The following is a 25,398-nucleotide window of genomic DNA, read 5'->3' as shown; positions in this document are numbered from 1 at the left end:
AGGGTTACGTTATGGGTTAGGGAACGGGTTAGGGTACGGGTTACGGTACTGGTTAAGGTTAGGGTTACGGTTAGGTTACGGGTTAGGGTTAGGGTTAGGGTACGGGTACGGCACGGGTTAGGGTTAGGGTACTGTTTAGGGTTAGGGTTAGGTTTAGGGTAGAGGTTAGTGTTTGGTTTAGGGTTAGGGTTAGGGTTAGGATACTGGTTAAGGTTAGGGTTAGATTTAGGGTACAGGTTAGGGTTAGGGTTAGGTTTAGGGTACTGGTTAGGGTTTTGTTAGGGTTCCGTTACGGGTTAAGGTTAGGGTTAGGGTTAGGGTACGGGTTAGGGTTAATGTTTGGGTTAGGGTTAAGGTTTGTTTTAGCGTAGGCGTATGGGTTAGGGTTAGAGTAAGGGTATGGGTTCGGGTACCGGTTAGGGTAAGGGTATGGGTTAGGGTTAGGGTGAGTGTACGGGTTAGGAGTCGGGGTATGGGTAGGGTTAGGTTATGTGCTAGGGTTAGGGCTGGGTACGGGTTAGGGTACGGGTTAGGTTTAGTGTTAGGATTAGGGTACGTGTTAGGTTTAGTTTTAGGCTTAGGGTTAGGGTACGGTTTAGGGTTAGGGTAGGGTACTGCTTAGGGTTAGGGTTAGGGTATGGTTTAGGTTTAGGGTTAGTGTTAGGGTTACGGTACTGGTTTGGTTTGGGGTTAGGGTCAGGGTACTCGTTAAGTTTAGGGTTAGGGTACGGGTTAGGGATAGGGTTAGGTTTAGGGTTAGGGTACTGGTTAGGGTTAGGGTTAGGTTTAGGGTAGGGGTTAGGGTTAGGGTTAGGGTTTGGTTTAGGGTACGGGTTAGGTTTAAGTTTACGGTTAGGTTTAGGTTTAGCGTTAGAGTATGGGTTAGGGTTAAGGTTAGGTTATGGGTTAGGGTAGGGGTTAAGGTTAGTGTTAGGGTTAGGGTACGTGTTAGCAATAGGGTTAGGGTAAGTGTTAGGTTTAGTGTCCGGGTTAAGGTTAGGGTTAGGCTTAGGGTACTGGTTAGGGTTAGGGTTAGGGTACGGGTTAGGTTTAGGGTACGGCTTAGGGTAAGGTTGAGAGTACGGGTTAGGTTTAATGTTCGGGTTACAGTTAGGGTTAGGGTATGGGTGAGGTTTAGGGTTAGGTTTAGGGTTAGGGTACGGGTTAGGGTTAGGGTACGGGTTAGTTTTAGGGCTAGGTTTAGGGTACGGGTTAGGGATAGCGTTAGGGTTAGGATTAGGGTACGGGTTAGGGTTAGGGCTTGGTTAGGGTCAGGATTAGGATACGGGTCAGGGTTAGTGTAAGGGTTAGGGTTAGGTTACGGTTTAGGGTTAGGGTACGGCTTCGTGTAAGGGTGAGGTTACGGGTTAGGGTTAGGGTTAGGGTTAGGATACGGGTTAGGGTCAGGGTTAGGGTACGGATTAGGGCACGGGTAAGAGGTAGGTTCAGGGTTAGGGTACTGGTTAGTGTTAGGGTTAGGATTAGGGTACGGGTGAGTGTTACAGTTAAGATTAGGGTTAGGTACGGGTTAGGGTTAGGGTTACGGTTAGGTTACGGTTTAGGGTTAGTATTAGGGTACAGGTTACGGATCTGGTTAGGGTTAGGGTTGGGGTTAGGTTACGGGTTCGGGTTAGGGTTAGGGTATGGGTTACAGTACGGGTTAGGGTTAGGTTTAGTGTACTGGTTAGGGTTAGAGTTAGGGTACGGATTAGGGTTAGCATTAGGGTTCGGGTACGGGTTAGGATTAGGGTTAGGGTTAGGGTTAGGTTACTGGTTATGGTTACGGTTAGGGTTAGTGTTAGGGTACAGGTTAGGTTAGGCTTAGGGTTACAGTTAGGGTTAGGATACGGGTTAGGTTTAGGGTTAGCGTAAGGGTTCGGGTTAGGGTTAGGGTACTGGTTAGGTTTAGGGTTAGGGTAAAGGTACGGGTTAGGGTTAGGGTATGGGTTGGGGTTAGGGTTAGGGTACGGGTTAGGGGTAGGGTTTGGTTAGGGCTAGGGTTAGGGTACTGGTTTGCTTTAGAGTTAGTTTAAGGGTACGCATTAGGGTTAGGGTACGGGTTAGGGTTACGGTTAGGGTTAGGGTTAGGGAACGGATTAAGGTTATGGTTAGGGTTAGGGTACTGGTTAGGGTTTGGGTTAGGGTTAGGGTAGGGGTTAGGCTTAGGGTGAGGTTTACGGTATGCGTTAGGGTTAAGGTTAGGTTCAGGGTTAGGGTTAGGGTTAGCGTTATGGTTCGGGTTAGGTTTACGATTAGGGTACGGGTAAGGGAACGGGTGAGGGTTAGTGTTAGGGTTAGGGTTTCGGTACGGGATAGGGTTAGGGTTAGGGTTAGGGTACTGGTTAGGGTTAGGGTTAGGGTTAGGGTACGGGTTAGTGTTAGGCTTACGGTTAGGGTTAGGTTTATGGTACGGGTTAGGGTTAGGGTTAGGTTACAGTTTAGGTTTAGGGTTAGGGTTAGGGTTAGGGTTAGGGTACTGTTTTGGATTAGCTTTAGGGTTAGAGTACAGGTTAGGTTTAGGTTTAGGGTTAGGGTTAGTGTATGGCTTAGTGTACAGGAAGGGGTTAGGGTTAGGGTACGGTTTAGCGTTAGGGTTATGGTAAGGGTACGAGTTAAGTTTAGGGTAATCGTATGGGTTTGGTTTAGGGTTAGGGTTAGGGTTCTGTTTAGGGTTAGCGTTATTGTTAGGGTAGGGGTTAGGGTTGGTGTTAGGGTTAGGTTTAGCGTACCGGATCGGTTAGGGTTAGGGTTAGGTTACGGGTTAGGTTTAGGGTTAGGGTTAGGTTACGGATTAGTGTTATGGTAGGGTACGGTTAGGGTTATGGTTAGGGTTAGATTTAGGGTACTGGTTAGGGTTAGGTTTAGGGTTAGGGTACGCATTAGGGTTAGGGTTAGGGTTAGGGTTAAGGTTAGGGTATGGGTTAGGGTTGGGATTAGGGTAAGGTTTAGGGTTAGGGTACTGGAGAGGGTAGGGTTAGGGTACTCGTTAGGTTTAGGTTTAGGGTTAAGGTACGGGTTAAGGTTAGGGTTAGGTTTAGGATTAGAGTACGAGTTAGGGTTAGGGTTATTGTTAGGGTTACGGTTAGGGTTAGGTTTAGGGTACGGGTTAGGGTTAGGGTTAGGTTACGGTTTAGGGTTAGGTTTAGGGTTAGTGTTATGGTACAGTTTAGGGTTAGGGTTAGGTTTAGGGTTAGGGTACTGTCTTGGTTCAGCATTAGTGTTAGGGTACGGGTTAGGTTTAGGGTTAGGGTTAGGGTTAGTGTACAGCTTAGCGTACGGATAAGGGTTAGGGTTAGGGTCCGGATTAGGGTTAGGGTTATGGTAAGGGTGTGTTAAGGTTAGGGTTAGCGTACGGATTTGGGTTAAGGTTGGGGTTAGGGTACTGGTTAGGGTTAGGTTTCTTGTTAGGTTAAGGGTTAGGGTTAGTGTTATGGTTAGGGTTAGAGTACTGGTAAGGGTTAGGGTTAGGTTACGGGTTAGGGTTAGGGTTAGGGTTAGGTTATGAATTAGTGTTAGGGTAGGGTACGGTTAGGGTTAGGGTTAGAGTTAGGGTTAGGGTACGGGTTAGCATTGGGGTTAGGGTTAGGGTTAGTTTTAGAGTACTGGAGAGGGTTAGTGTTAGGGTACAGGTTACGGTTAGGGTTAGTGTTAGGGTACGGATTAGGGTACTGTTTCGGATTAGGGTTAGGGTATGTGTTAGGGTTAGTTTTAGGGTATGGGTGAGGGTTAGGGTTAGGGTTAGGGGTAGGGTTAGGGTACTGGTTAGGGTTAGGGTTATGGTTAGTGTACGGGTTAGGTTTAGGGTTAGGGCTGGGTACGGGTTAGGGTGAGGGTACGGGTTCGGGTTATGTTTAGAGTTAGGGTTAGGGTGCGGGTGACTGTTTGGGTTATGGTTAGCTTTAGGTTTAGGGTTACGGTTAGGTTTAGGGTTAGAGTACGAGTTAGGGTTTAAGTTAATGTTAGGGTTAGGGTACTGGTTAGGGTTAGGTTTAGGTTTAGGGTACGGGTTAGGGTTAGGGTTAGGTTACGGGTTAGGGTAAGGGTTAGGGTAGAGGTTAGGGTTAGGGTTAGGGTTAGGGTTAGGGTTAGGGTTAGGGTTAGGATTAGGATACTGGTTGGGGTTAGGGTTAGGGTTAGGGTACGGGTTAGGGTTAGGGTCCGGGTTAGGTTTAGGTTGAGTGTACGGGTTAGCAGTAGGGTTAGGGTTAGGGTTTGGTTAGGGGTAGGTTTAGGGCTGTGTATGTAGGTAGGGTACCGTTTAGGGTGAGGGTATGGGTTAGGGATAGGGTTAGGGTTAGGTTACCGTTTAGGGTTAGGGTTAGGTTTAGGGTTAGGGATAGGGTTAGGGTTAAGCTAAAGGTTAGGGTTAGGGCACTGGTTAGGGTTAGGGTTAGGGTATGGGTTAGGGTTAGAGTAAGGGTTAGGTTTAGGTTTAGGATTAGGGTATGGGTGAGGGTTCAGGTTACGGTAAGGGATAGGGTTAGGTTTAGCGTTAGGGTACGGGTAAGGGTTACGGTTAGGGTACAGGTTAGGGTACGGGTTAGGGTTAATGTTAGGGTTAGCGTTAGGGTATGGGTTAGCAATAGGTTTAGGGTTAGGTTTAGTGTACGGGTTAGAGTTAGGGTACGGTTTAGGGATAGGGTTAGGTTAAGGGTACGGGTAGGGTTAGGGTTAGGGTACAGGTTAGGGTTAGGTTTAGGGTTAGGGTTAGGGTTACGATATGGGTTAGGGTTAGGGTTAGGGTTAGGGTTAAGGTTAAGGTTAGGATTAGGGTACGGGTTAGTGTTAGGGTTAGGGTTATGTACGTGTTAGTGTTAGAGTTAGGGTACGGGATAGGGTTAGGGTTAGGGTAAGTGTAGGGTACGGGTTAGGGTTAGGGTTAGGGTACGGGTTAGGGTTAAGGTTAAGGTTAGGGTTAGGATAAGGGTACGGGTTAGGGTTAGGGTTAGGTTAGGGTTAGGGTACTGTTTAGGGTTAGGGTTAGGTTTAGGGTACGTGTTAGGTTTAGTGTTAGGGTTAGGGTTAGGGTTAGGTTTAGGGTTAGGGTACGGGTCAGGTTTAGGGTACAGGTAAGGGTTAGGTATAGGGATAGCATATTGGTTAGGGTTAGGGTTAGGTTTAGGGTACTGGTTAGGGTCAGCGTTAGGGTTAGGGTATGGGTCAGGGTTAGGGTTAGGGTCAGGGTTGCGGTACGGGTTAAGGTTAGGGTTACGTTTAGGTTACGGGCTAAGGTTAGAGTTAGGGTACGGGTTAGGCTTTCAGTTAGGTTTAGGGTACCGGTTAGGGTTAGGTTTTAGGGTTAGGGTTTCTGGGATTTGCAATCTTGGTACAACACTCTGAGGTAAAAACACAAAACCAAAAGAAGCTCAGACACAGGCCGAGTGAACACAGGGTTCTGAGAGGAGTGGTGGAGACCTTGGGGCTTGGGTGCTCTTCTGTGGAGGTTCCTGCACACTGGGGGGCGGGATTTTCAGCCTGAGAATGAGAGGACAAAGTGTCCCCACCCACATCGCACCCATCAGCACTGAATCTCAGGGAGCAGCAGAGCGCCGCCCGCTGGAGGCCACAGGTGCTGATGCCCACCGAATATCTGAACCCACAGGTGCATCTCCCAGGCAGCTGTCCACCTGACAATCGGTGCCACAGCCCATCCCCAGACGACGCACAGACCACTCGCTGACACCAACTTGTCGGACCACAGAGGCTGAAGAGCTTCAGCTCTGCCTGGAAAGTAAGGCCTTGATTCCTTTGTCCTTTGTGTTTTATTTTCATTTAATTTCTTTAATTCTTTTTAATTATTTGCCTTATTTTAATTTTTATTTATGTACCTAATATATTTCTTATTTTTATTTCATGGTATTTTATTGTGTTTCTTAATTTGAGTTTTCGAACCTTTTAACAAGCAGGCCAAAATAATCTGATGTGTGTTTTTTTTTTTTGGAGGGCAGTTGTTATTGTTTTTCTTGGTTATTCTTTTTCTTCCAACTTTATTTTCTAGAAAAAATAATGAGTTGGAGAAATTGACCTCCATAAAATAACATGAGGTAGTACTCACAGCAAGGAAGTTCATCAATACACATATATGATGTCTAATGACAGTTTAAAAACATGAATATAAAGATAGCAGCAGGGCTGGAAAATGAGCACAGAAGAATGCTAGAGAATCCCTTACTGTAGAAATAAAAGAACTAAAGTCTTGGACGTGGCCAATGTTAAAAATGCTATAAGTGAGATGCAGCCCAAGTGGAAGCCTTAAAAAGAAGAAATTTTATGGACCAAAGGGGAGACTTAGGGAACGCAACCACTTGCCAAAACAATAACATTCATATCATAGCGGACTCAGAAGATGAAGGAGAGAAAAGGTGGGGCTTGCTCAGCCATTAGAAACAAGAAATACCCACTATTTGCTTCAACGTGGATGGAACTGGAAGGTATTATGTTTAGTGAAGTAAGTCAATCGGAGAAGGACAAACATTGTATGTTCTCATTCATTTGTGGAATATAGATAATAGTGAAAGGGAATATAAGGGAAGGGAGAAGAAATGTGTGGGAAATATCAGAAAGGGAGACAGGACCTAAAGACTCCAAACAATGGGAAATGAACTAGGGGTGAAGGAAGGGGAGGAGTGCATGGGGATGGAGTGTATGGGTGACCGTCAATGAGGGGGTCACTTGATGGAATGAGCACTGGGTGTTATTCTGTATGTTGGCAAATTGAACACCTATAAAAAATAAATTTATTATTAAAATGAAGAACAAAAGAAAGAAAGAAGAAAGAAAGAAAGAAAGGTTGGCATCTGGGTGGCTCAGTCAGTTAAGATTCTGCCTTAGGCTCAGATCATGATCCAGGTCCCTAAGGCAGGCTATCTGTTCAGCAGGGATCCTGCTTCTCCCTCTCCCTCTGCCCCTCTGCCCCTCTGGCTAATGCTTTTTCTCTCCTCTCTCTCTTAAATACATAAATGAGATGTTTGAAAAAGAAACAAACAAACAAACCCAGAAGGAAAAGAAATCTCCCATGTAGAAGAATTTCAAACAATTGGTGCAGACATTCCCCACTCATGTTGATGAGCATAGCGTCCCACTCCTATGTGTGGAATACACATAGTAACTTCCTCTACAAAATATATTATGAAAAACTTAAAATAGTAATGATAATATAATAATAGTAATAATGATAATAATAATAATCACCTTAGTACGGAGAAAGCTGACCAACACTACCTTCAGCAAGATGATCAGATCGATACCAAGACTGATAAATCATGCTGATAGTATGTATCCTTTATATGATATAATAAAAATGGCAGTATATCTCTACATATAATCCACAAAACTGTTCAATCATGAGATAAACAATAGACATATCCCAACTGAGCAACATTTTACAAAATACTCTACTTCTAAATGTGTTCCAGTAAAACAAGAATATGGAAATCCTGAACGACTGTCACAATCCAGAGGAGCCTCAGAAAACTTGAGGAAATGGAACGTGATATGAGGGATGGTAACTTAGGAAGAAAAACTAAGGAAATCTGAATAAAGTATTGGCTTTGGTTAATGCGAATATTTTAATATCGATTCTTTATCCAATATTTGTACCATTCTAATATAAGATATCAATAATTGGAGAATTTGAGTGCAAGTGCATGAGAATTCTCTGTACTATCTTCTCAATTTCCCTATAAATCTTTGCATTTTTTCTAGTAAATAAGATTTACTTTGAAAATTGACGTAAATGAATCAGGCTCCAATGTGAAGACATTTTAAGTATAGTTTAATTAACTTTTGCCTTATTCTTAAAGAGTTCCTTCGATGGGAATAAAGAAAGAGTTTTATATCTGAAGGATAGAAAAACACTTATGAGCACGTGTAATGTCTCCTCAACCTGAAAATCAGGAAAGGATAATAAATAGCAAAGATCAGATAAAAATACTTCTATTATAATGGACACCATATTGCAAGTGCATTTGAAATTAGCAAGGCCTAACATTTATTTCCTTGACATGTTTCTTCCAAAGAAATCACAGTACGTCAGTGTCAGTTGAAACAGGGGAAGAATCTCAGGGAAGAATCCTTCACATCATAATAGGACCATTGATGATAATGTCTTTCATTTCTTTCCAAATCCATCAAGATGCATTTCCTGATGAGTGACTGAGCTGTGAAGAAAGAGTTGAGAAACCCTCATCCCTCTGATTACTTGTGTCAGAATATTTTAACCATATTACTACGCATATTAAATATCCTATTAACAGGAAATACATCTCTGATTGGATTCTGAGTAATCAGATGGGCAGGGAAATATCGTTTGACTCACTCTTCATCTTTTAGAGACAAAGGAGAGCATTTCTATGTACAGAGACAGTCGTCAAGATAGCCTTAGGGAATAAGAGTCTGCAGCATGGAATCCAGCTGCACAGGCGGTACGCCTGGGCTCCAGGTTTTCCTGATCCTAAATCCCTGGGCCTGTCCCCCAACATGGGCTGCCACGCTGAGGTCTTTTGCAATTGCTCTCTTAGGAGCTCTGGGGAAGGGGGAAGGAGCTAGATAGGATGGGACTGGACGTGTGGAAGCTGAGAAAATTAAGGCCATTCCACTTTAAGTTCAGTGTTAGAGCATGTCCAGCCATCCCAGGCCCCTGTGAAGAAGAGCTGAAATTTACATTACTTCAGTTACAGGAAAAAAACAAAAGTTTATGGCTTAATTTCCAAGAAAGCCCCACAGTAGAATAAAAACTGAACCCAGGCCAAGGGCAGGAAACCCCTATTAGAATGAGAACAGAGGTCAATGCCTTTGAAGGCCACATATCAAAATGTAAACAGAACTTGAGGAATTGCTCTAGCCCCTCTGGAGGTCCTTGAGTCCAGCCCTAAAATCTAAACTAAAACGCACCTCGTGGTCCAAGTCCCTCCTCCGCTGTGTCGGGTATACTTGGACACAAGCTCGAGTTTGTAAATCAACACTCATATCCTTGTATTGGTGTGGATGCCTTAGTGGTTTCCGGATTTGCAATCTTTGGCACAACACCCGCATGTCCCCTCCCGACATGGGCAGACCCCCTGTGCCCTCCCTCCCAGGCTGACCCTCCGTCACCTCCCCGTCCTCAGCAGCTCGGCAAGGTCCTCACAAAGTTCCCACAGGCACGGTGGACACTCCCACCATCCCCAGTCCCAGGAAAAGGAAGGTTGTTTCGGTAGGACACACTGCCATGGTGGCTGAAGTGATCCCTGCCCAGGATGGCAGCTGGTTACAGGTCGGGGTCAGTGTCCCTGATGCATGGGTCCTCCTCCCAGTTTTCCCACAAGAAATGAAGGAGGAGGCACTCGTCTCCACCAGGGACATGACGCAGATACACCTTGATGTCAACAGGATATTCGGCAGCCACATCATATTTTGGGACTACTACGGGGTTAGGTGAGGCTGAGGGGCCGGGGGGATCGGGCCCTGTGAGAGGCCCGGGGACTTCTGGGTAGGGAACACGGGGCTTCTGAGCCAGGAGGACGCAACAGCAGCCAACAACACACCGCTATATGGTAGGATGCTGGGGATGACCCCCGTGCCCCTACCCCGGGGCATTGGGGATGAGGAGACCACTAGGATGGAGCCTCCAGGGTTTACCATGTGAGCTGAAACTCAACGGGGTGAGGGATGGCACAAAGAAAAGCAGGGGGCTATGGTGGGGACCGTCGGGCAGTAAGGGGACCTGCGGGCCAGGCAGCATGGCCGTGGCTACAGTAGGACACACATCGATCCGATGAGGGTCAGACGGGTCACGGTGACAGCCACCCTTGGTGCTTTATATATTTCTACATTCTATGCATTTAATTTCTGACAATTTGCAATTTGTAAACATACATCGTATTATAACCCCCAGATAATGCCCCCGCTCCAGCAAGGGAACTGCACTGACCATTAGGGCCCCAGGGACATGTGTCACAGCAATCCCCAGACTGGGGTCGCCTTTATCTGGTGACGTCTCCATGTGCATCTTAGAGAAAGGGGATGCCCTGTGTCCAGAGGCCCCCCAGGCCATCCCCATCTTTCCCCACCCCCACACCATCCCCCTACATCATATCCCCCTTTGCATCCCCACTACACCAACCCCCTCAAACCCACACAATCCCCACGCACACTATACCCCAACACCATCCCCCCATACCATCCCCCACACTCCACAACCATCATAACCCTGCCCCCACAACATCCACCACCATTCCATTGGCCCTGAGAAAAGAACTGGTGCAGCTGTCCCCTGTGGGACATGCTCAGCCTCCCTGGGGTTCTCTGAAAAACCTGCTCCCCTCAGGAGCACGCGAGTCCCATGGAGTACCCAGGGGTTGCAGGGAGGAGGGAAGGCAGGGAATCCCAGTCAGTGTGGGTGCAGGTGATTGGTGAAGAGGACCCACTGTGCACAGTCTCCGCCCAATGTCCCTCCTGGATGGTAGCACATCCTGCACAGGACACCAGACCCTAACCCAGGTGGACCTTGGCTGGCCTGGCCCCGGGCTCTGTGGGTGCTGGGGTGATTTGAGCCCCCCCCCATGCCCAACACAAAGACTAATGGGATCCAGCCCCCCATGGCCCTGGCCAAGCCTAGACTCTGTCCCCGTGCTAAGTGAGCCCTCTCACAGCTGGATGTGGCCTCCTGGGCCCTGGGCATGCCCCACAGATACAGGTCCCTGAACTAGGGAAGCCCTGGGGATTCTGGGACACTCCAGGGTGGGGCAATCAGGGGTAGCCTGGGGGACACACCCTCACATAAACCAGGAGGCAGGCTCCTCCATGTGATGGGGCTCCAGAGGGCCCAAGGTCTGGGTCCAGGTGCCCTGTGTTGGCCCAGCCCAGAAGCCCATGTGCTGCAGGTCCAGGTCATCTCTGCTGTCCTCAGAACCATCTCTCAGGCTGAAACCTCAGGACACACGCCCCCACCACGAGTCCACACATGCTCCCAGGTGGGGAACTCCAGCACCTGCCCCGCCACCCCATGTGATTCTTGCCCTCCCCTAAAGGACAGAAAGGTCTTCCTCCCCAGGGGAAGGCGGGTACCCTCGGCTCTGAGCCCCGTCAGCTGTAGAAAGTCAATAAAGTGTTGTGGTGCGAAAATGCACAGCCAGTCCATTTCGGTGTCTCCCAGAAGTCTTTGCAGCAGGCAGGGAGAGACCCCCAGAGAGGAAGAAGGGCACCAATGAGGCCCCAACCAGGCCATGCAGGGGCGTCGCCAGGCACACACAGCTGACGTCAAAACGTGACTTCAAGGGGCGGACTGATGGCAGGGTCAGGACCCCACAGAATTTACTGGGACTCAGGCTTTGCACCTCAGGCCAGGAGGGGCTGGGACAGAGTAACAGCCAGGGAGCCTCAGGAAACCAGGGTCTGTGCAAAGCGACCTGAGAAGGCTGTGCTCCATCTGCCCAGGGGGCCGGGGCTGGCCGGGTTCCGGGGCACTTCCTCCCCTCCACGCATCCCCACGCCTGTGTGCCTGGTGCACAGAGGGCCTGCAGTGTGATCAGCGTGGCCCTGAAAGCTATGTCAGGACAGCAGACCTTTGTGTTGTGCCCAAGATTGCGAATCCGAGAAACCACCAAGGAGCCCACACCCATGCAAACTCCCAAGGGTTTCTACACAAGCTGGAGCGTGGGTCTAAGTGCACCCCACACAGAGGAGCAGGGACTTTGACCCCGAGGCTAAGAGGTGTAGCAGCTTTATAGGATCCAGTGGCCCATGGGATACATAGAAAGTTGCACAGTCATGTCAGTCCACATGCAGGTGGCCGAATGAATTACACCTTTCCCTATAGTATCCACTTGAGCTGGCCTATTACTTTGGTCAGAATCGGCATGCAGTTTTGGCGGGCACAAACAGGGTTACAATGTTTTGAGCCGATTTCTGATTAGGGTGTGCCCAGCAGCCTGACAAGTGTAGGGCAGCTCCATCAGCCACAAGCAGGTCATATGGGGGTCATAGGTGAGGTGGCAGGTGTAGCGGCTGCCTTTGGCTCAGGGTGTGATCCTGGAGTCCCGCATGGGTCTCTCCCTGCAGAGCCTGCTTCTCCCTCTGCCTGTGTCTCTGCCTCTCTCTCTCTCATTGTGTCTCTTGTGAATAACTAAATAAAATCTTTAAAAAACAAAAACAAAGAAACCAGTCATCATTGTCTTTCACTCTTTTCAGTTCCATGTTGTTCCTTTTAGTTCTGTTTTTTTAAGATTTTATTCATGTATGAGAGAGAGAGAGAGAGAGAGAGAGAGAAACAGGCTCCATGCAGGGAGCCTGATGCGGGACTCCATCCGGGGACTCCGGGGTCACGCCCTAAGCCCAAGGCAGAGGCTCCACCGCTGAGCCACCCAGGCGTCCCTGGTTTTGTTCTGGGCAAATGCAGCTATTTCACTAGTTCTGGCAATTCATACTGTTGTTCGATGATCTCGGGGTGACCAGAAACTGAGATGTGTCAAAAGTCCTTTGCGTGGTTCTTCTGGAATCTGGGAAAAATAAATAAATAAATAAATAAATAAATAAATAAATAAATAAATAGATGTGTCTGTGTGTGTGTGTGTGTGTGTGTGTGTGTCTTGTTTGTTTGTTTTTGCAAGAGCATCAGAACACCTGTACATGACATGGCGGTCACCGGTGGACGTGGTTACAGACCCGAGGAGAGTTGGCTAGAGTGCAGTCGAGAAGAAAACCGGATTATGATTTGTCACACACAGCATTTTAACAATGTACCAGGGCACGTTACCACTTTACGACTTTATGTCGCTTTTGGAACACCCACAGCATTCACACAACCAATATAATCTAAGAGGGCTTATGATTCTTTGTCTGACGCTGCTTCTCATGTGCCTTCACATAGCAGGTAAACGACCTATGTTAGTCAAGAGACTCAACTTAGGGCTAGACTTTTCTGGGATCCGCTGAAAATCCATGAATGAACGGATGAAGGAACCAGCAAACAGCTGAGCAGCCAGCCGGCCAGCCAGATACACAATCCATCCATCCATCCATCCATCCATCCATCCATCCATCCATCCAACCAACCAACCAACATCTCAGAAGCTTTCAAGGCCCAGGCCTATAAAGGATCATGGGTCATTACAAAACTGAAAACAACATCAGTATCTGTTTCGCCAGGGTGGCCCTAGGAGATTCCACAGGAGCTTATAGAGTTGTCCCCAAAATGTAGCTCCTTTAATATTGAGAAGTTTTCACTCTCTCACGGAGGTAATTCGTGGATAAAAAGGAATATAAAAACATGGCTGGTCTGGAGAGGGAAAATAATAACATATTTTTTTCTTCTCTGTTCACAATCCCTTGCCGTGATTAGACTACCAACGCAAGGAAATCTCTTCATTTTAACAGAGACAAGAGCCGAGTCTTAATGCTATACCAGTGTACTAGTAAAGCTCACTTCTCCCAATCTCAGTCTGTCCTGAGCATGCATACAATTCCTTTTCAAAAAAATCTGCTTCCAGGACGCCTGGGTGTTTCAGTGGTTGAACCTCTGCCTTTGGCTCATGGTGTGATCCCGGGGGGGCCAGGGATCCAGTCCCACAGTGGGCTCCCTGCGTGGATCCCACTTCTCTCTCCTCCCGTGTCTCTGCACCTCTGTCTCTGTCTCTGTGTCTCTCTCTGTGAGTCTCTCACGAATACATAAATAAAAACTTTAAAGAAATTCCCTAGTTGTTTCCTTCAGAAACCCCTTCTACAATGGTCTTTTTTGTTCAGATTCAGCCTTAAGTGTTCTTTGTCTAAAGAAGCAGGCTCTGGGATGCCTGGTGGCTGGTCGTCATTTGAACATCTGGCTTTGGCTCAGGACGTGATCCCGGACTCCTGGGATCGGGTCCCATACCCGGCTCCTTGCATGGAGCCTTCTTTTCCCTCTCTCTGCCTCCCTCTGTCCCTCCCTCCCTCCCTCCCTATTAAGTAAATAAAATCTTTTTTTTAAAAGATTTTATTTATTTATTCTTGAGAGTAGAGGGAGAGACAGAGCCAGAGACACAGGCAGAGGGAGAAGCAGGCTCCATGCACCGGGAGCCCGACGTGGGATTTGATCCCGGGTCTCCAGGATCGCGCCCTGGGCCAAAGGCAGGCGCCAAACCGCTGCGCCACCCAGGGATCCCAAGTAAATAAAATCTTAATAAAGAAAAAAAAAAAAGCCAGGCTCATTATTTCAGGACAGAATTATTTTCTTTTCCCTCACCAAAACATGTATTCTCACGCCTTGTACGTTTCCTACACGTCTCCTACTTGTCACACACGGAGTTGTTTTCCTTATCGTTCTCCAGTAGTCTCCATTCCATTGGCAGGCTTTTGCAAAATTGTAATATATTAGCTTTCTTTCAGAGAGAGAGCACTGTGTGAAGTGGGGAAGGGGGAGGAAGAGGAGGGAGAGGGAGAGAGTGCGAGACCGAGCATCTTTCCTTTTTTAAACTATTTTGTTTCTTTATTCCCGTGTGAGAGAGAGAGACAGAGACAGAGACAGAGACATGGGCAGAAGCAGGTCCCCGCAAGGAGACAGATGCAGGAAAGGATCCCGGACCCGCATGATCGGGCCCTGAGATGAAGGCAGACGCTTAACCGCTGAGAAACCGGGGGTCCCGAACGAACGGACGGACGGACGGACGGATGAACGAACGGACGGACGGACGGTCGGACGGATGAACGAACGGACGGACGGACAGACGGATGGATGGACGGACGAACGAACGAATGAACGAACGAACGAACAGAACTTCATCCCAGATCGTGGGAACTTGTGAAATATTGTCACTCGTCCTTATCTCTCTGAGCTGTCCTGTTCCCGATTTTTACCCGCGCTGGCCTTTGAACTCCTAAGCTACAGTTCCTTTACAAAGGGATGTCAGCAATATAGCATCCGGAGGTAGAGGAAACCTCTCCCTCGTAGAACCCATAGGGACACGTAGACACAGACGAGATGCCAACAAAGTATATAGCCTTGGTCTCACTCCTATCTGTGGAGAGGTCACGAAAGACCCGATGTTCCGATCTCCCCGCTGGCTGGGTGACAACAACTCCAGTGGCCAGCGAGCGTGACCGCGTCCGGACCCCATCGATCCTTTGGTTTCCATTTCGAAAGGGAAGAGGCCGGTTTCCTGCAAAGATACCCAAAGCCGCAGCAACAACCCAACCCGAAGAAGACCAGAGCGTCTGTCTCCCCAAGCGAGCCGAGCACTGGTTCCTCACCAACAGTCGGGACATTACTGATGGAGCCAGAGGGAGTTTTAGGTTAGGTTCTGGTCCCTGGGCTGGCCTCATTGCCAGCTTTCTCTAATCGTGGAGAGCATAGCATTCAGGCATGAGCAAAGCACCCCATTCACCCGGTTTGGGCCATCTGAGCCTCAGGTTCCCCTTCCACGTGTCCCAGGTCAGTGAGCACTTGCAAGTAAGTATAGGCCCCCTAAGCAGCCCAGGGGTAGCCTGCCAGAGTTTCCTGTGGCTGGCGGGGTGTGTGTGTGTGTGTGTGTGTGTGTGTGTGTGTGTGGTGTACTCAACCTTCGCTGCAGGGTTCTCTAGGGTCTGGTTCCGTTCGCCCCGCTTTTCTGCGTGCACGTGCACGTGCGTGTGCATGCTCCATAAGGAGCTGGGGCGTCCTCGGCAGGAGGGACGCCGGAGAGAGTGGACAGTTTATTCTCTGATCTTGGTACGGGCAAGGCTGTAGGGCTTGAACTCTGTGGGAACCAGGAAGGTTTTCTTCCGTTTTCTCGTCAGTTCTGGCAGGTTGCCTTTTAGTGATCGATCGATCCGATCGAAACAAAACAAAACAAAACAAAACAACACAACTTTTTTTTTTCCTTTTTGTAAAGATTCTGTTTATTTTCTCCTGAGACACAGTGAGTGAGAGAGTCGGACACACAGGCAGAGGGAGAAGCAGGCTCCATGCTTGGAACCCGACGTGGGACTCTGATGCCGGGCCTCCAGGATCAGGCCCCGGGCTGAAGGCGGCGCTCAACCGCCGAGCCACCCGGGCTGCCCACCTTTTTCTTTTTCTTTTTTTCTTTTAAAATTTTTTTTTTTTATTTTCAGAAGATTTTAGGTGTATGCGATGTTTACACCCAGGTTAGGGCTCATCCTCGCAACCGAGAAATATAGAGTCCCACACTCCACCGACAGTGCCAGCCAGCAGTCACGCACCCCTTCATCGATTTCATTTGTTCATTTGCTTGCTTGCTTGCTTGCTTGCTTCCTGGCTTGCTTATGTATACATTCATTCAGCCGGTCAGTCAGTCAGTCAGTCAGTCCTTTTAATTAATCATTCATTCTTTCCTGTTTTAGAGGTGTTCTTTATTTATCCATGAGAGACACACAGAGACAGGCATTGATAGACGCAGAGAGAAGCAGGCTCCCCGCGGGGAGCCCCAAGTGGGAGCCGGGGCCCCAGGACCCCAGGATGATGACCTGACCCCAAGGCAGATGCTGAACACGGAGCTACCCAGGCGTCCCCGTTGCTTGACTTTTCAGGGGAGGCAGACAGGCAACGTGCATTCAGTGGCACGGAAATAGAGCCCAACTAGTGCTGAGTTTTCTGTGAGCCGTTTGGCCCTGGGTCAGTGTGAAAGCCAATGGAGCAGGGCCCAGAAACGTTCAAGGCTGAGAATTTCCTTCCTCCATAATCATTTCACAGACGCTTAATTGAAAGTGGTATCTACCTATCGTATGGCAAACGTCTTTCTCTGTTTGGGTTCTAGCCAAGACCCAGAGAGTCGAAGCCCCCAACCTCACGGACTGAAAGTCGCCAGTTGGATGCAGAGATAGTTAGGCAGGCAGGCAGGCAGGCAGGCAGAGCCGGAAAGGCAGGCGCCACACCGGTGAGTCCAGGTGTGAGGAATGTGGGATCGCAGGGCAGCTGGGTCGCAGCCTGGTCCGGATCCCCCCGGGTCAGTAGCGTTTCCTGACACAGGACGGCAGGACGGGGCGCCAAAGAGGGGCCTTGGGGTGGCTTTCCTCCTCCGCCTCCTTGGGATGGGGACATCTGCCCCACTCGGGGCATGCCCCGCACCCGCCCACGCGCCCACCCCCACACGCTGGCCACCGGTCGGTCCCGCAGGCGCCTGCCTTCCGAACCACCCAGGCTGCACCGGTTCCATGTCCGGTTCCGGTTCCGGTTCCGGCCCAGGCTCCGGCCCCAGGCAAGGGCGCACTTGCAAATATCATCCATGGGAGGCTTCCTGCTGCCCTCACTCCTACAGATCCGGGACACCGGAGGGTGGGGGGGTGGGAGCGGTTCCCAGATGGGATGTAGAAATGTCCGCCAACCGAAACCCGTCCTTCCCGCGTCATCTCCCCACGACGTGACGCGACACCCTGTGCGGTGTGTGGAGAGAGACCCTTTGTCTCGCCGCCACCGCTACAGCAACCGAGGACAGTCCTCAAACAGGAGCACGGTCCCATGAGCATCGGTCCCATCTGAACCTATTCCCTAGTTGGGGATCCTAGGGTGTGTCTAGGGATAGACCTGGAGCACGAGGTCCTGTGTGTGGGAACCAGATGAACGAACGCGCAAGACCGTGGGTGGCGGTGGGAAGGAAGAGGTGCGGACGAGGTGTGCCCGGGTGGCATACCCGCGTTTGAGCGGCTGCCTTCCACTCGGCTCCCGGCATCATCACAGCGTTTTGGGGATCCAGCACCGCACCGGGCTCCCCGCGTGGAGCCTGCTTCTCCCTCTGCCTGCCTCCCGGCCTCCTTCTGTGTGTCTCCCTTGAATAAATACAGTTTATTTATTCATTTATTTGTTAAAGATTTTATGTATGTATGTATGTATGTATGTATGTATGTATGTATTTATTTATGAGAGAGAGAGAGAGAGAGAGAGAGAGAGAGAGAGAGGCAGAGATCCCATGCCCGATCAATACAGTTTAAGAAATTAAACTTAAGGGATCCCTGGGTGGCGCAGCGGTTTGGCGCCGCCTGCAGCCTGTGGTGTGATCCTGGAGACCCGGGATCCAGTCCCACATCGGGCTCCCTGCATGGAGCCTGCTTCTCCCTCTGTCTGTGTCTCTGCCTCTCTCTCTCCCTCTCTCTCTCTCTCTCTCTCTCTCTCTCTCTCCCTGACTAAAAAAAAATCCTTAAAAATAATGAATGAATGAATGAATGAATAATAAATGAATGAATAAATAAATAAATAAATAAATAGATAAATAAATAAATAAAATTTTAAAAATTAAAAAAAAGAGAGTTAAAAAATGGAATGGACAGATAACTTGGCGAGGAGGATGTGTGAAGGTATGTAATGCCGCTGAGCGACTCTAGGCTTAGAAAGGGTTACAAGGTTCCACCGTAGGTGACGCCTGTCTTTTGGACCACAACCGAAACACAAAACAAGACCCCCTGTCCCTGGCTCAGAGTAAGGGAGTTCCTGGGTCAGGCTGGAGGGGGTTCCTGTGGTCCGCAGAGTGCAGAACCCCGGTTCAGCCATCTGGACTCTTTTCTTCCTGTCCTCGGAGACAGGCGTGGTCGCAGACAGCACACGCCTGTAAAGGCAAGGCCAGAAGGAAGAACTTCAGCATCCCTTTGGCTCTTCTTTTCTGTTCTTCCGGTTGTTGTGGTTCCGGTGTTGTTGAGCCTCAGCATTTCCAAGCACCTTGGAGGGGCAACCTGGGAGGCTCGCTGAGGTTAAGCAGCTGACTCTCGGTTTCATCCGCCAGGAGGTGGCACTCTTGACTCGCCCAGTGAGGCCGTGGCGACCTCTGGAAGGAAGGTATCAGGCTCAGGGTTTCCGAGGGGCTCGGCTGGCTCCCCGAGAAGTGGATCTGAGTGTCTCCAGGCTGTCTGATCCTATCTGAGTCTTAGGATGCGATTCCAGGGGCCCGTGGCCCGCTCGGTCAGTAGAGAGCACGGCTCTTGACCTCCAGGTCCTGAGTGCGAGCCCTACCTTGGGAGTAGAGATCACTTTGACAAATGGACCCCGGAGGGGGGGGCGGGGGGGGAGAGGGGAGGGCAGGGGGAGGGGAGGGAGGAGGGGAGGGAGGCGTGGGGACTGGGGGAGGTCGAAAGAAAGAGAAACAGACGCCATTCTACTCAGGGAAGGCCTTGGTGATACAGGGGATCCTTCCAACGGTGTCTGGTTACAATGAGAACGGATTCCCACCGACCTTCTGAAGAGGATTTAACAATCGCCAAAAAAAAAAAAGGAAGATGACTCACTGAGAGTTTCTGAACTCTGTTCAGGGTTTCGTGGAACTCATTCAGTTCCACGTTGTTCCTTTCTGTTCGGCTTCCATGCAGCTTTTTCATGAGTTCCGGCAACTCCTACTGTATGTAGTTGGACGATCTCAGGATGACCAGACACCGGGATTTGTCCAGAGTGCTTTCCGCGAATCTTCTGAAAGGCGGACCGTATTGTTGCAAGACCTTCCGAACAACACCTGCACGTGACAGGGAGGTCACCCACGGACGGACGTGCCTAAAGACCCGATGAGAATTCATTATAATGCAGTCGAGAGGAAAATCCGACCAGTTTCTGTCACACACACACACACACACACACTCACACTCACACACAACACACGCAGGCACGCACGCAGAGCATTTAACCAGTTCGAATGTGGAGTGATGGCACTCTACCAGGACACGTTACAAGTTTAGGAATTTCATTTCGTGTTTGGAACACCGGCAGCATTCACCCACGCAATATAATCTAAGAGGGCTTATGATTCTTTGTCTGACAGTGCTTCTCATGGTCCTTCCCATAACAGGTAAACGACCTATAGTAGTCAAGAGACTCTATTTAGGGTTTGGCATTCTGGGATCCGCTGAGAATCCACGAACGGATGAAGGAACCAGTAGACAGACAGCCAGGCAGCCAACCAGCCAACCAAAAACATCTCAGAAGTTTTCAAGGCACATGCCTACAAAGGATCACGGATCATAACAAAACGGAAATCTTCATTGTCTCTTTGGCCAAGGTGGCCCCTAGGAGATTCTACAGGTGCTCTTAGAGTTGTCCCCCAAAATGAAGCTCCTTTAACGTGGAGAAGTGTTCACTCTTACGTAGGGGAAGACCGGATAAAAACGAATCCAAAAAATAAAATAAATAAGTAAATAACAGAAAAAGTTAAACAACAACAACAACAACAACAACAACCAAAAAAAAAAAAAAAAGGAATCTAAAAACCTTGCTGTTCTGGGCAGGTAAAGGGAGAAACACACACACACACACACACACACACACCCAAAAACAAACAAAAAAACCCCAACCAAACCAAACCAAACCAAGCCAAGCCAAGCCAAACAAACAAACAAACAAAAAAGCACATTGTCTTTGTCTTTTCTTCTCTGTTCACACTCTTATCAAGAGTAGACTACCAATGCAAGAGAATCTCGTCATTTTAGCAGAGAGAAGAGCCAAATCTCAGTTGTACACCAGTATACTAGTAAAACCCACTTCTCCCAATCTCAGTCCGTCCTGACCACGCCTAAAATTACTTTTCAAAGAGTCTGCTTCTGGGACGCCTTGGGTGGCTCAGCGGTGGTGGAAGGTCTGCTTTGGCTCAGGGCCTGATCCCAGGGGTCCTGGGATCCAGACCCGCATCGGACTCCCCAGTGGAGCCTACTTCTTCCCCTGCCTGTGTCTCTCTCTCTCTGTCTCTCTCTCTCTCTGTCTCTCTCTCTTTCTCTGTCTCTGTCTCGCTTTCTCCGTCTCTGTCTCTCTTTATCTCTCTGTCTATCTCTGTCTGTCTCTCTTTATCTCTCTGCCTCTCTTTTCTCTGCCTGTCTCTCTCTGTGTCTCTCTCCCCTTCTCTCTGTCTCTGTCTCTCTTCCTTTCTCTCTCTCTCTCTCTCTGTCTCTATCTCTCTGTCTGTCTCGGTCTCTCTTTGTCTGTCTCTGTCTCTCTCTTTCTCTCTCTGTCTCTCTCTCTCTCTCTCCCATGAATACATAAGTAAAATCCAAAAAAAAAAAGGAAACCAAAAACAAATCTCAAAAATCTCCTTCAGAAATCCCTTCTATAATTTCTTTTTCCGTTCTGTCAGTCTTTTTTTTTTTTAATTATTTATTTTTGATAGTCATACAGAGAGAGAGAGAGAGAGAGAGAGAGAGAGGCAGAGACACAGGCAGAGGGAGAAGCAGGCTCCATGCACCAGGAGCCCGACGTGGGATTCCGATCCCGGGCCTCCAGGATCGCGCCCTGGGCCAAAGGCAGGCGCCAAACCGCTGCGCCACCCAGGGATCCCCCGTTCCGTCAGTCTTAAGTGTTCTTTCTCTAAATAGCTGGGCTTTGGGACGCCCGTGTGCCTCAGCCTTTGATCGTCTGGCTTGGGCTCAGGGCGTGATCCCAGACTCCTGGGACTGAGTCCCATATCAGGGTCCTCGCATGGAGCCTGCTTCCCTTGTGTCTGCCTGTCCCTGTGTCTCTCATCTCATGAATAAGTAAATAAAATCTTAAAAAAAAAAAAGCCAGAGTCATTTCAGGACAGATTCATTTTCTTTAACCACCACCACCACCACCACCACCACCCGCATTTTCTACATGTCTCCTACTATCTCACACACAGAGGTTGTTTTCCTTGTCGTTAACCAGTAGTCTCGATTCCATGTGGCAGATTTTTTAAAATTGTACTTATTTTACACTTTTTGAGCGAGGAGAGAGGACAGAGGAGAGAGAGAGAGAGAGAGAGAGAGAGAGAGAGCACTTTGTGAAGGGGGAAGGGAGAGAGAGAGACAGAGACAGAGACATAGGCAGAAGCAGGCTCCCCACAGGGAGCCAGATGTGGAAATGGGTCCGGACTTGGACACTACCCCCCCCGCCACCCCAGAATTGGGCCCTGACCCAAAGGCCGATGCTCAACCCCTCAACCACTGAGCCACCCAGGCGGCAGACTGTTAACTCCTAGAAACCTCAGTCTCTGGTGAAAAGCCAGTAGGAACCACGGGCACATTGCCTATCATACCAGAAATCCTTAGATTGTCAAATGGATGAATACATGTGATAGTTTTTAGAAACACGTGTGTGTGTGTGTGTGTGTGTGTGTGTGTGTGTGTGTGTATGCGTATGTATTGTTGGGCTGGCTGAGAGACAGGGGCACCCAAAATGGCGGACATCTCAAACTGGGTCAAAATGGCTGATCTTCCCGTCAAAGCAGCAGCCCTGACCACCACATCATCTCCAGTAAGTCGAAGCCTAGATGGGAAACCGAAACTTTCCATCCAGGACTTTCCAGCCAGGAACCACCCCCACTCCCACCCCCACCCCCTCCCCCGATACTACCCCCCACCCCCACCCCCCCAGCCAATCACCTAAGGACACAGTGTTCCCTTGTCTAATTTGGCAAGGGACCCACCCGGATCCAGAGCCGGAACCAAGAAGGCTTAAAAACCCCCACAGTCCCAAATCCCGCGCGACTTCCCTGTCTCTGGCCACCTCTCCGAGTCATGGAACCTCGCCCAGGAGCGCTCCACATTAAAGCACTCTCGAACCTACTGCCTGGCTCTGCTGGTTTTTTGTTATTTCTAGGCTGTTCATTTTGTAAAAACCTAACATGTAGGACACAAATTTTTTTTTTGTTAAGATTTGGTGTGTGTGTGTGTGTGTGTGTGTGAGAGAGAGAGAGAGAGAGGGGGGGGGCAAAGACACAGAGGGAGAAGCAGGCTCCAATGCAGGGAGCCTGACGTGGGACTCGATCCCGGGACTCCAGGATCAGGCCCTGGGCTGAAGGTGGCACTAAAACGCTGAGCCACACGAGCTGCCCTGTATGATACAATTGTTAAGGAAGCACAAAACAGGGGATCCCTGGATGGCTCAGCGGTTTAGCACCTGCCTTCGGCCCAGGGCGAATACTGGAGTCCCGGGATCGAGTCCTACATCGGGGGTTCCTGCAGGGAGCCCGCTTCTCCCTCTGCCTGTGTCTCTGCCTGTGTGTGTGTGTGTGTGTGTGTGTATGTATGTCTCATGAATTGTGAATTAAAATTTTAAAAAAAGAGGAAGGAAAAAAGAAACAAACAAACCTGAAACACGTTTACTAACACACCCAGGTATCGGCAGGTTTCCTGAATCAGACAAAAGAGAAACACAAAAACTGAGGTGGGGGGAGGGGGGGAAGGAAGAAAAGGGCAAGGGGTGGAGGAGGAAAACACAACACCACCAAACAAAAAAAACCACCTTGGGTGTCTCATTGACTCACACTCTAGTATTTTACCTTCTGTTGGAAAGACAGACGCCAGGTATCCGGTGAACTGAACCCAATTTATCAATTAAGCTAGTTACACCTTCAAAGTTCCAGGTCACCAAAGATTTGGGAAGGTATTGTAAAAGTTTAACCTATAGACCTTTTTTCATCTTTTTCTTTCTTTCTTTCTTTCTTTCTTTCTTTCTTTCTTTCTTTCTTTCTTTCTTTCTTTCTTTCTTTCTTTCTCTTACCTGCTTGCTCGTAACAAGGAAAAGTACACGAGACAGACAAAATAGATCATTTGGAGTAGTTTCCGTGGACAAATCCTCAGAGGCACAACTTAACTAATCCGTTGAGTTCACAGCACAAGTTGAGTACGCCCGTCCCTCGGGGCCTGGACCCTCGGGCATCCATCCGGGTCGGTCCCGGTGGAACAAGGGGATAAGTAGTTCTCCTTTTCTTTGCTGTGCCTGTGGGGTCTAACAAGACACCACAGTGTCTTGTTTCTTTGTAATGAGGTGGCGGAGGGGTGTATCTCGATCACCACCATGCCAGGGCCCACAAACTGTGACGGGAGCACAGCGCATCCCACCGCCCACCCCAACCCCAACGGCGGCGGGGGTGGGGGTGGGTGGGGGCAAAGCTGGTCATCCGTATGAAGTGTGACGGTGATAGCTCCCAGGACACGTCTTTTTACAGGAAACCCACAGGGACCGCGGATACGCAGAGATGACTGAGGCCGATGGAAATCCGAAGGCCTACCCCGTGGCAGATGCCCACCTCACCAAGAAACTCCTGGACGCTTGTTCAGCAGTCCTGTAACTACAAGCAGCTTCGGAAAGGAGCTCACGGAGCCACCAAAACCCTCCACGGAGGCATCCCTGAGTTCATCCTGATGGCTGGCTGCAGACGCCGAGCCCGTGGAGGTCATCCCGCACCTTCCGCTGCCTGCCGCACCGCGCCACGCGAAGAGAAGAACGTGCCCTACAGGTGTTCGTGCGCTCCAAGCAGGCCCTCGGGCGGGCCTGCGGGATGTCCGCGTGTCTTAGTGTCATTTGCCGATACGCTCCTGCCGTCTGCTTCGGTAACTTGACGTCGTTCCCCTTCCCCCCCCCCCAAATCCCAACCCATGCCCCTGAGGGTGGCAGGGCATCAGCCTACCAAAGAGATGTGCTGCAGAATTCGAGGCTACCTGGGTGAGTCAGACAGGCGGCAGCTGACGTAAGGACTTGAGAAGTGGCTAGGGAAAAAAAAGAAAAGAAAAAGAAAGAAAGAAAGAAAGAAAGAAAGAAAGAAAGAAAGAAAGAGAGGGTCCACTGATGATGCCGGAATGAAGTCTGAGCAAGTCACGGAGACGTGACCGGAAGCTACAGCAGAGACCTCGGAATCAAGGAAACATACTCTCTGGTGAATGGAGTCGTCTTTCACGGACGCTCGGTACCAGGTCTGAGAGGCCTTACGCCTGTTTCCTGCCAGAATAGGATCAGATGTATGTATCCTTTATCACATCAGACGGACAGTGCCAGCCTGTCATTCTGGTGAGCATCCTAATAAAGAAATATCTTCAAACTCCACCGCACCCCCCCTCCAAAAAATAAAGGAAACCAACAACCATGCATTGGCTCCAAAGGCGTAGATGTCGCCCCAGCCGCCACAGCCCCCCCCCGCCGCCCCTCCGCCCCGCCGACCCGCGTCCTCTAAAAACTCAATCTATGTGTTCCCCACTCCCAATGTCAGGCTCCCGTGGTGGCCCAATGGCTCGGGTGATTTTTGCTCCTTACAGGGGGGCGGCGGGATGAGGAGGGGGGGCGGCGATGGCGTTGGAGGCACCCGGGATGATGGCAGAGGAGTTGACCACCCCATCCACAGGAGTGTTGCAGAAACGGGGGGGGGGGTGCGGGGACCGCGGGGGAGGCGGAGGCGCAGAGGCAGCAAGGCAGTCCCAGCCCCTGCCAGGACTGAGACAGATTTAAAGGTTTTTATTTTATTCCTTTTTTTTTTTTAAGGATTTCATTATTTACTCCTGAGAGACACAGAGAGAGGCAGACAGAGACACAGGGAGAGGGAGAAGCAGGCTCCCCGCAGGCAGGGAACCGGATGCGGGCACAGGACCCCAGGGTATCCCTTCCACCTCCCCAACCCCCCACCCCCAACCCCCCCCCCGCATCACACCCTGAGAGAAAGGCAGCCACCCAACCACTGAGCCACCCAGGTGTCCACCCGTCCCTCTTGTCCCTCTTTTCCTTTCTCTATCCGTCAACCTTCCAGCCTTCCGCCTCCAACG

The sequence above is a fragment of the Vulpes vulpes genome, chromosome 5 (genome assembly GCF_048418805.1).
Source record: "Vulpes vulpes isolate BD-2025 chromosome 5, VulVul3, whole genome shotgun sequence".
NCBI classification, from domain to species: domain Eukaryota; kingdom Metazoa; phylum Chordata; class Mammalia; order Carnivora; family Canidae; genus Vulpes; species Vulpes vulpes.
Note: the sequence above shows the minus strand (reverse complement) of the source record.